This window comes from Rhea pennata, chromosome 7 (assembly GCF_028389875.1).
Source record: "Rhea pennata isolate bPtePen1 chromosome 7, bPtePen1.pri, whole genome shotgun sequence".
In the NCBI taxonomy this organism is placed as follows: Eukaryota; Metazoa; Chordata; class Aves; order Rheiformes; family Rheidae; genus Rhea; species Rhea pennata.
The window spans coordinates 23,543,814-23,560,606 of NC_084669.1; the positions used below are offsets into that span (position 1 = coordinate 23,543,814).

The 16,793-nt window shown below is 43.5% G+C and overlaps 1 protein-coding gene across 6 annotated transcripts in view; it reads right to left on the minus strand.

Annotated features, from left to right (window-relative positions):
- Positions 1–16,793, minus strand: part of NDST2 (N-deacetylase and N-sulfotransferase 2) — a 137,429-nt gene that overhangs the window by 28,481 nt on the left and 92,155 nt on the right. The gene's annotated exons all lie outside the window — the stretch shown is intronic.

Here is a 16,793-nt window from a genome sequence, read left to right on the forward strand (position 1 = left end):
TAACAGGAATAGGAAACGGACATTGAATTCTCTTTCTTGACTTACTCTCATACTAACGATGATGTGCAAATTCTTGCCAGTGACATCCTGGGCCCTTGGGATGCTGCTGTCATGAACTCGGTAGGATGCCTCAAATTCATACCAGCCTTCTTGCTCCACAGCTCCTCATACCCTTGATTCCCACCATTTTTATGAGGCTGCCTCACTTGCCCTGGGAACCCTTGTTCTTCCGAGACTCTCAGAACACCGCTTTTGGAGAGGCATCCTCCCTTAGGAATCCATAGCCAGGGACACAAGCTGTCTAGAAGCTCCAAGACTAATCACTGCCAACTAATTCATGAGCAGTGGGAGAGAAAACACCTCCCAAAACCTTCCTCACCTTTTCTCATATGCCACTAAAGAGCATGAAGCCAGTTTTAAATTGCTAACAGCACAAAGTGAATTTGGGCTAGCCTCATACATGTGAAAGCACCTCTTGTTGTGAAGCTCTCTTACCTCCTCCTTTGCATTTATGACAGCAGACTGTTTCACCATATGTTGTCATTTTTCCAGGACAAAATGCTCAGCAAAGCCAACAAACTCCAAACCAGTTAAACGTAAACACCATGGAAAGTGACTAAATTGCCCTTACTTTAAAATCAAATCACTACGTAGTTTTCTCTCCCTAACCAGAAAGGTGACTACTGACTGTACACACAAACAACTCTGAGGTGTGCATTATTTGGGATACAGACAGATTTTTAGGGAGTACTTGCTGATCCTCCCAGCACAGGCAGACCTGAATGGGTGCAAAGATATCTCTAATGCCAGATGTTGCTCACCAAGTCAGCTGTGCTCACAATAAGCTGTGACAGTTTCTCCCCCTTTCAAAAAAAATCCAGAAAACTTCTCTCTCTCAAGATCCTTCTCACTCAGACACCCACACTCCTGCAGACATGTGCTCCACCATGTACAGTCCTTCTACCCACCTACTTAACCTGCATAGCTTACAATGCCAGGAGGCACAGAAGCAAAACCAACAAAAAGTACTGCTACCACAACAGACAGTTCATCATCATTTCTTCACTTCTCCCTTTTATCAACCTTTCTGTATCACTCTGATACAGAAATAATATTAGAAGTCCTATTTGTCCACAGGGGTGAAACAGACATTAGACATGTATATAGTAAGTCAGGGTTTTAACAACCGTCTATACCAGAAAAGAAACTGCTTGTTTGAGACAGATGCTTATTTTGTAATGTGTATTACTAAACACAAAAAAATCCCTCTGAGTCAGGGAAAAGATCGTTTCACAGATGAGGCCAGAAGTCACACTCTAAGTATTCCCACCAGGCTCTTTTCCAAGCTCTTGGTACAGCTTGAAACACAAAGAGACAAGCAGACTTTACATGAACAGATACAACATCACTTACTTTGTGTCGGAGGACAGAAAAGAGTCAGAATGTCTTCTACACAAGCATCATCATTAAGTATTATCTAAATAACTTCTAAGCTACAAGCTCCGCAGGGCAGGGGTTGGTTTGCGTGGCGCACAATGAAACCTTAGCCCTAATGAGGTCCTCAGAATAGCTGTAGAGTATAAATGTGAAGTACATTACACCATTAATTTTCCACTGGAGAAACTGAGACACAGGAAACCTGATTTAAGGTCACACTGGAAGGCTGCAAAAGAATCAAGATTGAAACTCAGCTGGATCCTGTCGTTCTCCATCCCCAAATGCCCCTCTCTACTGAGAGCTGGTTTTGAAAATTTAGCTCAGCCAGTGACAAGATGCCAATATAGATGACTGATCGTTGTTCAATTTTGTCTCTACATACTGTTAACCTTTTATTGAAAAAAGTATATGAAAGGAGGGGCAGAAACAACCCTGGGAGGATGTAAAAACTGTAATTCTAATAGATTTTTCCCTTTTTTGTTACCAAAGTGACAAGCGATTTTGAATGCCCCACTTTTCAGATTGACTGCAGGACATGGTTCAAAATCCAGTTCAAGTCAATGAGGACTGCCAATGTACCAGCTTATTATCAAAAAATGCGTGCCACCGTTCAAAAGCAAACAAGAGAACAACCTTCCAACACCTCATCAGGCCTTTCTCATTGCACTGACCCTACAAGGAAGGCCCTGATATTATCAGCCTCTAGTTTGGCACTGGAGCACCAAAGTCATGTTGAACTGCAGAGAGACAGCAGTAAATGGAGCCAGCCACAGGTCAGGTGCGAAGATAGAGGTTGGATAGAAACATCTAATAAATGCTTTTGCATGGGGCGAGTTTCCTGTAAGACACACGATATACACAGCTCAATGCATACCAGTTGCAATGAGAAGCGGTCTTCAGTCTACCACCATGTAACAAATTCATATAAAAATCTACACTCAGATTCCTCGTACACAATCTTAACTGAGAAGGCTGAAAATTGCAAGTCAATGTCTTCCCTAACAGCTCACGTCCTCTTTTTTCCCCTGAATTCATTGGCTAAAAGAGAATAAATAGATTATTCTGAAACATTCACTATCTTCAGATTCACTATCTTCCACACAAGCAGTGGATCCTGCAGGAGAAAATAATGTAAAGAAGGACTTAAAAGCTCAGGAGCTCACAGGTTGCCTGCAGAGATTTCCAAGTAGGTTTTCTTTGGTGGAGTTTGTAATCTAAGCACCACTGTAACCACAAGAAAGCACAAAGCATACTGATCCATGGGAAAGCCTCACAAAATACTATATTACTTTTGCAACTCTCCACCCCTAAAACATCACCCTGGAAAACACTTCTCTTCCCTGGTTACACTTGCTCACCTCTTCAAGCTCATTTTCAGTGATGAAATGAGTCTCTATTTTGCAAAGAGCTGTAGCTTTAATCTCCTGCTTTTCATTTTAAAGATGAAAATCACAGGACATCTGGATTATTCTGCAGAGTGAGACTGAAACGGGAGTTTAAGCTGGGCTGCCACACCTGCAGTGCCCAGCTGAGGGGCAAGAGGGAGAGGAATTCCCTTTGCTGGACACTGCTGAATCACAGCAGTGTTTGGATAACAATAACTCCATTCAGCCCTCTAGCGAACTTCCCAAACAAGCCCCCATTTGTTACATGGGTGAGCTCAAAAAAACAGAAAAAACAAAAACAAAAAAAAACAAAAAAAAGAAAAAGGCCTGTATCAGATTGCTGCTCAAGAATCTGTCAGCTCTGATCTCTTTAACAAGGCTTCACAGCCAGAGGGCATGCCAGCTGGCATAGGATGCATTAAGCTCTTCAGGGACCACATCAGCTGGTTAAAAAAAAAAAAAAAAAAAAGCAACACAACAAAAACACCAACCGAGGTTTATATTAAAAGGTGAGAGAGCTGTCAGAAACTACTCATAGCCAAACTGCAGATCCCAGAAAGATCTGCACTGAAAAACAAAAACAAACAAACAAAACCCAATCACACTGAGAATTGCTCCCTCCTAAGAAAACACCCAGCTCTTGCTTGACATCAAACTCCTTGGAAACTAACATTTTAAAAAACTCAAGTTTATAGACAAATTCCAAACTCCATTACTGCAAATTTGCCAGGATTACCTGAGTACAAACTGTAGGAGGAGGCAGTAGGAAGGCACAGCAAGGATGAAGTATTACACTGGTGCAAGGACCCAGGCACACTGGGCTTCTGCCGTGCCAGGAAAGCATCGCGGATCAGAGCACCAGTTCCATGGTCAGCTATCTCACAAATCACCAGCATCCAGACACGTGCTTTATGTAATTCAGATGTTCTGTTTCCTAGTGATACACAGCACTAATGTGAAACGCAAACCGTTTTGTGAATTATCAGTTGCTAAAACCACATGGCAAGTGATGTGATATGAAAGCAAGATAATAATCTGAATAGTGTGGTTTTGGTGTCTGATAGACAGAAACCTCCAATGCTTGGAAATTATTGTGGGGAATCACTACAAATGCTTAAGACCAGTACTCATCCAAAATCAGTGACCAGAATACATATATATGAATATACATATATATGTGTGTGTGTGTGTGTGTGTATGTATGTACGTATGTATTTGGGGGTGATGGTATGTTTGTGTCCAGGGATATAGAAGATAATAGATGTCATCTGACACCATTATCAGCAATTTGTCATATATGTTCTTTCAGCTGAGCCACAGAAGATCTCACTATCCTAAAAAAACAGTATCACGAGTACATTTCTCCAGCCCTTTTATTATGCATAATATAATCCAACTTTCTGGAATGCACAGTGGCAGAATCTCGTCTTTGCCTATAATAGCTCTAGTTCAGAGCTCACTCTTCTACACTTCTGTGCAGCTGTAGTTGCTTTGGGCCCCAGAGGGACTGCAGTAATTGAGTTACACAGTAATCAGAGAAGGAATCTGATTGATTTTCTAACCCATTCCATTTTAATGGTGTCATCATGACACCAAATTCCTCATTTGTCTGCCTCACTGAGAGACACTGCAACCTCTACCCTGTCTGCAGTGACATCTATATGCCAGGCCTCCAGGTGCAGCTCCATTCCTGTGAATGTGAAAATCTGGTAAGCAGTGGCAGCACAGGACGCTTAGGCATGCTATAAGGGCAGCAATAAGCCCACAAAAAAATGAATGCTGGTTGTATGCATCCTGGATGAAAACGCAAAATAAAAAAAATTACTGTGGCACTTAGAGCCACATCGTAATGTAATTGCCAACCAAACTCATTTTTGGGCTCCAGGCATGTGTTTCAGCTAGCATCCACTGCCCATCAAACCCTGCGGTGAGGGACTGCCCAAAGAATACCCAACACAGATCAAAGAGACAAGAAAAGCTAACCGATACCCCTGCAGACTCGCGCCAGCTCTGAGCTCTGTTCAGGCAAGTCCCCATGCAGGGATAGGCCTTCTTCTGTACAGACTGGTGGTAAGCAGGGTGCTGCCAGCAGGTCTGAAATGTGTCAGCCTCAAATAGGAGAAGAGCTGCACAATGTAGTAGTAACTACTACCCCCTCCTCCCCAAAAAGGCGTGCGACTTTGCACCTTCTGCGAGAGCAGTCAACAGCCACCCATGCTGAGCAGGTCGGCACAGACTCCCCTCAGCCTGGCACACAGGAAATTCGATTGCAGATGTGAACTTACGCTCCTGCCAACATAATGAAGTTGGGGGCATCGCTAAGGCACAGATCTCGGAGAGGCCAGCTCCAAGGGGGACTGCACCAGAGCCCCATGACTCCTGCGAGGTTCGTGCTATTGGGATACACCAAGCCAAGTGTATCCGTTCCACCAACAGCCTAGCTTGCAGTAGATCCCTCTTTTCTTACTCCTTCTCTGCATATAAAAAAGAAACAACAGGTTTAGTCCTTTCCCTGCAAATGACAGAGGCAAGATGCACCACAACCTGCTAACGACGTGAAACCAAGCCTTTCCTCTGACCAACAAAAATGCTTTTCTGATAAAAGATTCCTGGCAACGTGGTTTGCAGCTCCCTGCCTCCTCTGCACCATACTACATTCACTGCTTAAGGACATTACAACTAACTTGACTGATCTTCAGAAGCAAGAGAATTTCAAACGTTTGCACTGACGTATTCCCTCAAACTGAATGTCAGCACCGCAAGCCCCTACCTGTTTCACTATTTTGGCACAGGACAAGTTTAGGAAGAGAAAGCTTTTGGCTTGCTCTCCAGCCTGCCTAAAGATCAGATGTGCAAACGACAAAACTCAAAAATCCTCAGCATTCAGCAGTTGCTGATGCTACCTACTTAATAAAAATAATATGCAGCTTGCCAACTGCACAGGTTTACTGGAATGAAAAGGAAAGCATGCATCTATGCTGGCACTGGGAGATCACGGAGGGCAATGCTCTCCACCAGCCAAAGGACGTGGCTGCACAGGCTTCTGTAACGCCACTGTTTGCATGAGAGAAAGAGGGCACCGTCCTCACAAATAGCCACAGGAGTATCTCATTATTTCATGTGCTGCTTAAACTCTAATATATGGGTATCAGTCCTCCACAAAAACTTCATGATTTTATTCTGCAACTGTCTTTCCTTTTGTTTTCTGCCTCCCCTGAAGCTTATGTCTATGCACACTCAGAGCTGAAACCTTTACCCAAACCAAGTAACTACATGGGAGATGTTGACACCCATCTGCAGCCACTAGGAGCCATGGGACGGAGAACTAGCGCTAGCACAGGTTTGGAGCCTGCCACACAGGGAGTCTCCAAGATGCTTTCCAGTCCCACTCAGGTGATAAATGAATACTTCAGTCACCCCATGTTGTGGGAACATACCATCTTCAGTCTCCTCAGTATATCAGCAATCACCAACTATGTTTTATCATGACAAAACATCTTCAACTCAGCTGTGAGAACAAGAAATAAATGCAGTTCCTTCTGCATTAGATATGGACAAGGATCTCATTTCCGTTCCCTCATGCACCCAGCTATCACAATTCAAATAAATGATTCTGTTATAGAAAACAAAATGTCTCCTCTGCTGTCTTCTCCTAAGTAACTTAATCATGTGGGGAAATAAAGTAAAACCGCAGCAAAAACAAGAACAACTCGGTGTCAAGTCAGAGTTGAAGTGTCTTAATATAGAAATGTAAGGTACAAAACTTGATCTGTAACCGCTCTGAGAGCAGTCCAACCATCCTGCCTTTGAGTTATGCTTTAAACATTCCACCTCAATTAGCAAGAAGCTGATCTCACACATTCAGCTGCTTCCTCCGGTCAGCTAACCTCTGGTAGCTAGTATTTCTTTTCAATCTATTTTATCTAGGAGCATACGACAATAGGGACCAACAGCAACAGGTTTAATATTGTTACACTGAAAGCTTGTCCATGCTGGCATCGGAAGAAAGCTGTAAGTATGCTCCACCAAAGCATAAAACCTTAGGAAAGCTCGTGCTTACCTATTATTGTGTATTTGAACCTAAGATTCACACGGTCTCAATTTGTTGGGACTGTAAAAGAATATGTTCCCCGGCTGTGCACAGCAGCTCCCCGCCTGCCTGCCTTCAACTCGAAGACCTCAGTCCAGCGTGAAGTTAAAGGTATGTCTCCCATCCTTTTTAGTTCCTAACATTCAGTTCGCTGTTACCTTGTCCAGTTTCCTGGACTTGAAAAACAGAATATTCACATTTTTACAGGCTTGGCTATTGCAAGACAGCTTTTAACACCTTGCAAACTCACTTCAGAAAGGGGAAAAAGTGATTTCAGAAAGCAACGAGCCTGGTCTATCCAAAGCAATGTGAGTGAACAAGCAAAGGGAACAAGAGGGCTCCAGGGTAGCTCCTGGGGACCACAGGAGTGCAGCTGAGGCCACTCTGCCTTGCTGGAGCCGTGGCCAGGGACTATGAGGTTTTCCTGTCTTAATGTGGGTGCAATTATTTATTTTTTCCTCAAACCATCTATGCTTGTAATTGTTACAAAAATCAGAGCAGCACAGGCTAATGCACGCTTATTTCCACACCACAGCTTGCACTGTGCCATGTTCACTACCATTTTTAAGCAGAAATTCCAACATCCAGTCTTTCGTTCCCTGGTAGACCTTGCATTCAGACAATCAACAAGCACGCGTAAAAGTCATGATTTCAAAATACATACGTCTCAAGTATATTAATTCACTTAAAGCTGTCATTGTAATTACAAGCCACTAGTTCTTCACTTTTCATTTTATAGCCTTAATTGCTAAAGCGGGTGCTACTTTCTTGCATTTTTAATTAGTCAACTGATTACAAGCAGAATTGTTTTCTACTATGAAGTTGCATCCTTAAAAACTCCCTCATGCAGGGAAGGATAAGCCCAGGACCTCATTAACACAACAGGCAAACTCAGGAACAAAAGCAGCCGTATTTGCAATCAAATCAACCCTCTGATAATACTGACATTTTCTTAGTGGGGAAAGCTCAAGCATTTTGAGCAGACTGCACATCTCCATCAGGGACTACAGCTGAAGACAAAAGGATCTGGGTGCTGAAAATTGCTAGGTGCCCAAATATGGGTTGTGGGAACTAAATCAGCTATCTTTGAGATTTTTTTCCAAAACTTATAAGTAATAAACATAATAAAATTAAAGTATTGGAAGTCTAATTCGTTTTTTGTTAACACAGAAACAGTTTTGTTTTGAATCAGCTCATTTTTTCGAAAAAATTAGCTTTAAAGTCTGATTTTAGATTTCAATAATGAAAAAACATATGCTTAACCTCCATGTCAAAATTAACTGCATCACTCTTGTGAGCCAGCTTGCAAGCTTGTATAAGTATCAATAGGACAAACTTATGTTATGAAATTATTACTATTTCACACACAGCAGTAAGATATTAAGTAAAATATTATCAGAAGTGGCATTTATGATAATAAATGCATTCGGAACACAGTTTATTAGGCAATTGAATCTAAAGCAACAAAAATATTCTTTTTCCTTTTTGATATATGTTTAACTAGGTTCAGATAAGTAAACTGAAAATAGAAAATCCCCCTAACCTTTTTTCAAATCAATGATCAAACTGTCATGCACTCAGTTGGAATGGAAAGAACAGAATTTCCAGAAAAGCAAATTTCTCCACAGGCTGAAAGCAGCATCAGCCTGCACCATGGCGTTCAGTCTCACCAAGGGAAGCAGAACCCACTTCTCCTAGTCTAGCCTGGGTAGAAGGTACTGCAAAGTATTCAGCCTACAACAGGTACTGCAGATCCAATTACTTCACCCACCATCCATGCAGTAACACTAGCACCCACCAACAACATACATACAGACTAATATGGTGGATTCTGTGCTTTTCTAAAAAGCAGGTGTTTTCATGGTAAGAGCTATTCCACAAACAAGGACGCCAAGGTACTTCATAAACAGTAAGCAGATACGTCTCTGCATATCCCACCAAGAGCTGGTCTATGCTGGAAAACCGCAAGTCATGCCACTACAAATACCACCAGCAGTGAAACTGCGCACTCACAGCAATATGACCAAGTACTAGATTTGTCCAGATGTTTTCTACCACCATACCACCCAAACTGACAACAACAACTGAACTCTACCTATACTGACCTTATGGTACTTGCTGTAATACAGACACCAATTTTCACAGTCCAGCAATCACCTCAAGATAACACATGGCTGCTCCTCAACAGCGTACAGAAAACAGTGAACAATAACTTAATGAAAAACCCTGCACTCAAGACGGTAAGAAGTATTTATTACTAACCACCGTGCAAAGAGCTATGGCAAACAACGCTCAACAAAACCATAGCAAATACATGTTATCCTGCAATATGCACCACCTTGCATAAGAAACACAGTCCAGCACAACAAATACACGAAAGCAAGCATACAGACAATTAGACAAATAAACAACTCAGAAACGATTGCTGGAAGAAACAGGTTCGCAAGAGGAGAGACAGTGAATTTGGCAGCAGAGACTCAGAGACAGTTCCAGGAATAGGAGGCAGCGTGAAACAAAATGCAAAGCTGGGAGTAGGAGGAAGAGATAAAGGGAGCAGTGCACCGGGAGTCAGAGGGGAGTAGGAGAAAATGACAGCTCACATTGCTTAAGGAGGCAGAAACATAGTGCCTAAGGACAGAATTTGCCTGAGACATTCGGTCTAGCATACCTACTTTTAAAAACAAAGGTTATTTAATAATCAAAAGAAGCAGGAACTAAAAGGCTTAACATCTCATCTTCAAAGATGAGTTTCCAGCAGAAGCACGCTAGCATGCTTAGAGCTTATGTATTTAAGGCTGATGGAGGAGCAGCTCATACAGTCACTGAAATGCCTTGCAATATGCTGGACACACCATAGCAATATTTCATCTTTATCCTGACTAAAGCCACTGCTGGTTAGGTTGTGAAAAACTAATATGCTTGCAGGACTGTCTAACTGCATTTACCATTTCCTTTGTCCAGAGAGGGGCACGCAGGGGAAAAGGCAGTCAAAGACTTTGCGAGCAGGCAAGAAAGTTGCCTTCACTATGTTTTTACAGTACATAATACTGCAGGTCATTTCCCACAGTGAAAAGTAGTATTAGATAAGTGCAGTAATCGAGAGTGTAGATCACCTAAATTAGAGAATACCCACAATAAAATGTTATAAATGCTTAAATTTCATGGTTAATGCTGAAATTTGAAGTCCAAATGTGCTAAGAGTGAGGAACTAATCACGGTGAGATAACAGATACTTTGTAATTCTCAGATCACTTAACACTAAAATCTTGTGCACAGTTATGGGAGGCAAATAACCACATCTCAGGCATTCAAGTAATTCAAATTTGACTTCGCAGGACCACTCTAAATAAGTAAATTAATGCTTTTTATTAGCCCCAGATTAGACTAACGCTGTACTTTCAGACAAGATTTTTTGTTTTCTACTCAACATTGCGGCAAAAGGGACAGTTAAGGTAGTTTGAATGACCAAACTCTACATTTTGTCTTCTTCAATGCAGCCAAAACACAAGAACTAAATATTTTTGAGCTAGACAGCAACTGGAAGAACCTATTAATACTGTTACTAAAAAATACCCAATGCTAAACATCTTTTAAAATTTTAAGCATTAATTTTAAAATTAAATGTACAAACTAATTTAAACTAATTATTTAGTCTACTTAATTCTCACATAATTATTTTGGTAGCTGGAATGTAAACACTACAGCCTTTTGGAAGGCATATGCTGTTTTCACAAACAACAAAGAAATGAAGCCTCCACTTGAATTGTAAAATTCAGTTTTTGTTATAGAACCGGGCTTGTGTTTTGTAGTAATCTGAAAAGCTTTCACTGTCCTCAAAAGGTCTATACCCCCATTCCTCCAAAGCATTAATGGCTTGCAGAATACCTGCAACGGAAAGAGGTAAGGAAGGTTCACAGTCTACATTTAAAAAACCTGCTGGCATCTGGATACCTGTAGTAGGAACCTCACCCCCTGCTTTTACACCTATTTTTGCCCATATATTGCTTTGCCCGCCTGTTCCTTCCGCGCCAGCTCGGCTGGCCGGGGGCCGGCGCGGCAGAGGCGGCCGCGCTCCGCGCTGGGCAGCGCCCGCCGGGGCAGGAGGACTGCCCGGGGGTCCGCCCGGCGCAGCGGGAGGGGGCCCAGGCGATCGCCGGCGGCGCGAGAACAGATGTGCGCGTCCCCCTCCTGCTCCTCCTCAGCCACCCCGGGCTGTCAGTTCGACGGACGCGTCGGTAATTCCCGCTCCAGGAAACCTCCCGTCGCAGCTCTCCCCTTCAGCCGCTTGCCTCCCCCGGCTCGGGGGCAGCCCTCTGGCAGCAGGAGCTGGTAACTCTGTCCAAGCGATGCCAAGAGGCACGCGAAGGGGTTGTCACGCCATATGCTCCTCTCAGTGAGCTCCTCCCAGGAGAAGCCCGGGGGGCTGCTCTCTAACTCCCTCCTGCACACATACATTGAGGACCCAGTTTCACTCTTCCGTCCAGGCACAGGTTTTCCTGCGTACACAGAGAGGAAGACTCCACAGTGGAGCCAGAAGCGAGGGCTCCGGTTTCAGGAGATCAACATCTAGAAGCGCCTTCCAGAGGGCAGATATTGGCTTCTCTCCCCCCTGGAAAAATTACAGAAGGAAGGAAGGAAGAGCAGCATTATCACAGCAGACAAGACAAGACAAGACAGAGTGGGATATTAAAAGCTTCAACTTCCCCTTTGCTCCTTAGCCCACAAGCATCTGCTTTTAACTTGATGCATTTACACATTTCCTGAATCCCACCTGTAAAATACAGCTAATGTTACACAGAACAACTACACGCAGAGATGCCTCAGCAGCACTTTGAGATGCCCAGGACTGTATTAGAATGAATTGTTACCCTAATGTTATCTGTGTAAAGCACAAACTTCAAAACAGTGATGAAGGTGAGCCTGCCACTGCTCTACTGTAAACGCTGCAGACAATGAGATCCAATACAGACAGAAGGTGCAAAATCCTCTAGTAGTGCTCAACTGAAAAAAAAAAAAAAAAAAAAGTAACTTGACTTTAGTTGGCTCACAGCACAGACGACATTCCATGAAAACGTGAAAATTCTTTTCCCCTTCACTGTTTTTGCTGAGCTCTCATACATTTCTTTATTTCTTCCTTTACTGCCTCTATTTATATCAAACAGTGGAACTGTGCTCATTCAACCAGGGCCACTTCAGAGGTTAAACTACTGGCAATGGCATTTAATTTATTGGGAAGCAGAAAGAGTGCATTTATTCTAGGTCAAACTGCCCATATGAAGAATCACTTTGGATTTTGCAAATGCTAAGAATACAAACAAGAGGAGAATCTTTACCTTTTTTGAGCAAGAAGTCTGCCTTCCTTCATGATCCTAAACATAATAGATTAATGTCAATCAACCAATTTAATGCATACATACTGAACCAACACCTTGAATCCCTGACTACGCTACCACCTGAGAAGAGACTCCTTAACTTGGGACCCTCACCCTCTTCCTTGTGGAAAAGCAAAACAGAGCAGTTGCACGTATTGGTGGGGGACACTGGAGGTCTGCCCCACCTGCTCTCCCTTTTCAGCGATAAACATTTGCTCTTTGCACAAACACATTCCGCACTTGAATTTTAAGTGTAAAAACGATGACCTACTTTGAAAGGAAGTACACAATGCGCAGTGGCCACCAAGTATCAGAGAATGACTGAAAGCCACAAACGACTGAAGCAAAAAGAGAGGCCAACTTGTCTGTTTTGTCTTTTTCAGTTCTGAAAAGGAAGGTCCCTACATGATCTCAGCTCATACACAAGAGATGTGAAAAAGCATGCCTATGCTTCCTCCGCTGTATGGCACCTAACTTTACAACCGTTTGTTTGGAAAAAGGCATTGCATTGGATTTAAAGTAACTTTTGAAACAGCAAGCAACAACAGCAAATCCCTTAGGGGAATATTTTGTATTAAAGACGGCTTCAGTGCATAGAGAAACATTTTCGTACCAGCGGTACTCTGAGAACAAAGTGTGCTCGCTCTCTGCCAGCCCTTGTGCCTGGCTTGCTGGCTCTATAGCGAGTTTGCTATTGCCCTAAGGGAGTACTAGATAATGAAGAGCTCCAAGTTCTCCTTTCGCTTCATGCCTAGGCTCATCCTAATGCATTTAAGTAAGCTTAACTTGCAGACTTTCCTTCTCAACTGCTTCTCCCTCCTCTTTTCCAGCAACCCAACAACATTTTTTATACATGAGCACTACCAACTACCTCTTTGAAACAAGCTTATTGGATCCGTCACCTTATTTAATGAGTCCGCTCCTGAGATTAAAATGAGGAACTTGGCTTTCAAACAGAGTGGAGTACTTCAACTGCACGGGGCGACTGTCACGAAGCATCACTGGAGAGCAGGCACCCACAGAGGACAGCCACCGGGGTGGCTGCTCCCACCCTGCACATCGCTGCAGGTGGCACATGCTGCACTGCTAGCAGGGGACGGCTGTGCGGGAAGAGGTGTGACAGCACAGTCACAGCCACAGGCGCCGAAGCAGCAACACCAGGCAGCATCGCGTAACCGTATCTTCACTGTGGTTTCAGGCAAACGGTGGCATCCATTCCCAAAACGCCTCTGACATGCCGTAACACTTTACTGAGCACATAAAACGGTTGTTTTAGTATGAAGGATAGCAGTGGGGATAATGACTGTAGCTCTATAGAGGTTTTTCTTTCGTTACATTTCTGAGAAGTCACGGAAGACGAACAGACCTGATATATCATTTCCAGATGGTTTAAAACAACAGAGAACACTTTTATTGAAAGATTACTTGTATATTTGTAGTCATTTCTTTCAAGTGGTCAAAGCAGATAAGTCATACAGGGGGTTGACTGAAAATTACAACAGTGAAGAGCGACCCATGACTCCTGGAGTTACCAGCATATCGCCTTCAACACGTTACTTAAGCTCTGTGTGCCGGTTAAACAGACCTGGTAACATGTGCTTCCACGTTTTTGCTTTGAGATTCTTGAATTTAATGGCATATAGAAAGGACAGGTCTTAATATTACTGTGATAACAGGGAAGAAATTCCATTTCAACTTTAGATAACCCAAAATATAACACACCACTTAGCAGAGAACAGCACCTTTCCTCATCCTTTAACAGTCGGAGCTGGGGAGTGAAGGACAGAGGAGGGAACTGAAAATCACATCTCCTGTTCCATACAGCCACACTGTAGAGGAAAGGTTTTAGACAGCAGGAGCTACCTTTACACAGTTATTTACAAAGCAGCATACCCATCTGACTTTTTTTAAAATTATTATTATTTTTTTTACAGTAAGAGTGAAAAACCAACCTCCTTAAGAGAATAGGCCCTGTGAGAAGTTTCTGATCTGCACTCCAAGCCAAGCTCTTGCTTTATACCACTGCAGTGTTTGGCCATATTGCAGAAGCATCAGTACTATTGGCATAAACTTCACTAATTAATTAAAGAATATTTTTAAGGACTAGAATCCTGTTTAAGGTGCCCTGACCAGGAGAATAGCAGTTGCATCACAGATGGAGGATCAAGAAATTTCTTAATGACCAAAAAAAAAAAAACATTCCAAGTGAATCTCATTTTACAAGAAGCTCAAGACTGAAATTACAATGCATTGTCACTCAAAGGCTCTTTTACTAGTTTGTGGCGAAAAAAGAAGGATTACTTAAAAAAAAAAAATCTATTTCTAAGCTTTCAAGATGCTAAATATAATCTTAACACAACAAGCTTTGCTCTTAACATGAAAATGGGAATTTTGATTGCTATATGAGAAACCACTAGAAAAAAAATATAGCTGTATTAGTACTCAGGGAACAGAAAAAGCACGATTTTTTTTTAATTTCCCATCTGTAACAGCTCTAATCTTTGCAACAATTTCATCAGTTACCAATAGCACTGGTATCTGTTCATCATCTAAACAATCAGATATCCAAGAAATAAAGTGACTAAGAGGGTCAAGGGAGTATCTATTTATAGTGCAGCATGTGCAGCTATAACCAGCTTCCTTGTACTACTCGAGCAAATTTGTGAGCCACCAGCTCCTCAAGGCTACTTTTCTTCTTTCCTCCATCACATTTTAGAACCTGAATTTAACCCAGCAGTAAGGTTAGCTGCAGAGACATCCTTACCAGGGAGGGAGAGGGAGAGCAGAGGGAGGCGGAGGAGGAGAGGGAGCTAACATAGAGCTTAATGACTGAGGAAGGTAGCAGGCATATCAGCACCAGACACAAGCCCTGCCAAGTCCACTTAGCGCGCTGCTTAATGCAATCACTGAGGAGCAGCCCCCCCATCCGCCTCTCAAAGAGCTGTCCTTGCAGATGATGATTTGTTAAATAAACAGTCAAATACCAATGCATGGGAAAAAAAATGTTTCCTTGTACTTACCTAAGGGTAGTAATTAGATAAGGAATAGCACAGATAAACACATAGATTCAAATTTCCTACCTTTAAAGATCATGTCTTGTAGTGAAGTTCTGTTTCAAAAAGGGTCCTGTCTGCTAACTCTGGCCGTCAGCAACGCAAGGGAACACGCGGAGCCAAGGGGAAAGCAAGGAAGAATAAAAAGCCCGAGAGCTGCTCTTCAAAAAAAATCACATATGAAGTGAGCTGGCCTTTCCTGAGAAGGGCAGCTGGGCTGCACAGTTGGTAGATGGCTGAGCCATTATTAGCAGCAGGGGCTGCCTTCCCTTCCCTCAGCGTCACCAAAATCTCTCAGATCATTTTGCGAACCTAAGGGCACTAGAATTTTAAGTGCAGCCAAAGAAAAAATGTAAATAAATTCACACTAAAAAGAGGACATCACTGCTGAGCACAATGATCAGCATTAACCACTAGCTGGTATATCATACTGCAGCTACAGGTGGGTAGTGGGCAATTCCCACGGACAGTCCAAAAGCACAGCCCTCTTCTTCCCAGGAACTATCTCGCTCTGCCGCTCCTCTCTGAAAAGCTTCCATGTCACTCTCGGAAATCCCAGGAACAACAAAAGGAAAGTAAGGATAAGCATGCAGAAGGTGGCAGAAAAGCATGGTCCAGTATTCAGGCAATCACGGCACGCAGCCGATTTGCGACGCTCCTCCAGGGTGGGGATTCAGGGATGCAGTCCTTCCTCGCCGCCCGCCCGGCGGCAGGGCGTCGAGCTCCCTTTGCTCAGCAGACAGCGGGATCCGGCAGCAGTTCACAGGCATTTCCAGCGAAGCTGCCGGCTCGGGATGCGGGATGCCGAGCGCCCCGCTTTCCTCCCCTGCCCTTCCGTGACGATGCAGGCGGGTGCTGCACCCCAGCAGCAAGGTCTCCGCTTGTTCAGAGCATCGAGTAGAGAAGCAGAGAGGTACGAACACAGGGCGAGCCAGGGAGGAGTACAGCACAGAAAACCACGTCAACAAGGTAGAGGGAGGTGGGGGGAGAGCGACGGACGGGGAGAGGCAGAGAGCGGGAGGGAGGCAGGCAGACGGAGGGCAGGCGGAGAGGGGAGGAAGGAGCCCGCGCAGATGGTGCCTGCCGCTCCTGGGCACCCTGACAGCTCGCTGCCAGAGCTTGTCTTTTGAAGCTGTCACAGGTTTACGGTTGCCTTCAGACACGAAGCTGACAGGATGAGGGAAACTACCCTCAGCAAACGTATTCAGCAGCAGCAAATTGCTTCTCTTGCCCCAATGTGGCTCGCAGTTTCACTCGGGGAACTGATCTCATTATCAGGAAAAAAAAAAGCCAAGCCAAACCGAAAGCATACCAGCTAAGCGTGCTGAGGCGCTGCCACTGGGTTCCTGAAACCGGCATCAATCTGCACACGGATACTGAAAAATCACTTTCTTGTGCACCAAAAATAAAATATTAACGTGCCAGAACAATAAATACATAAATCTAAGATACGTTC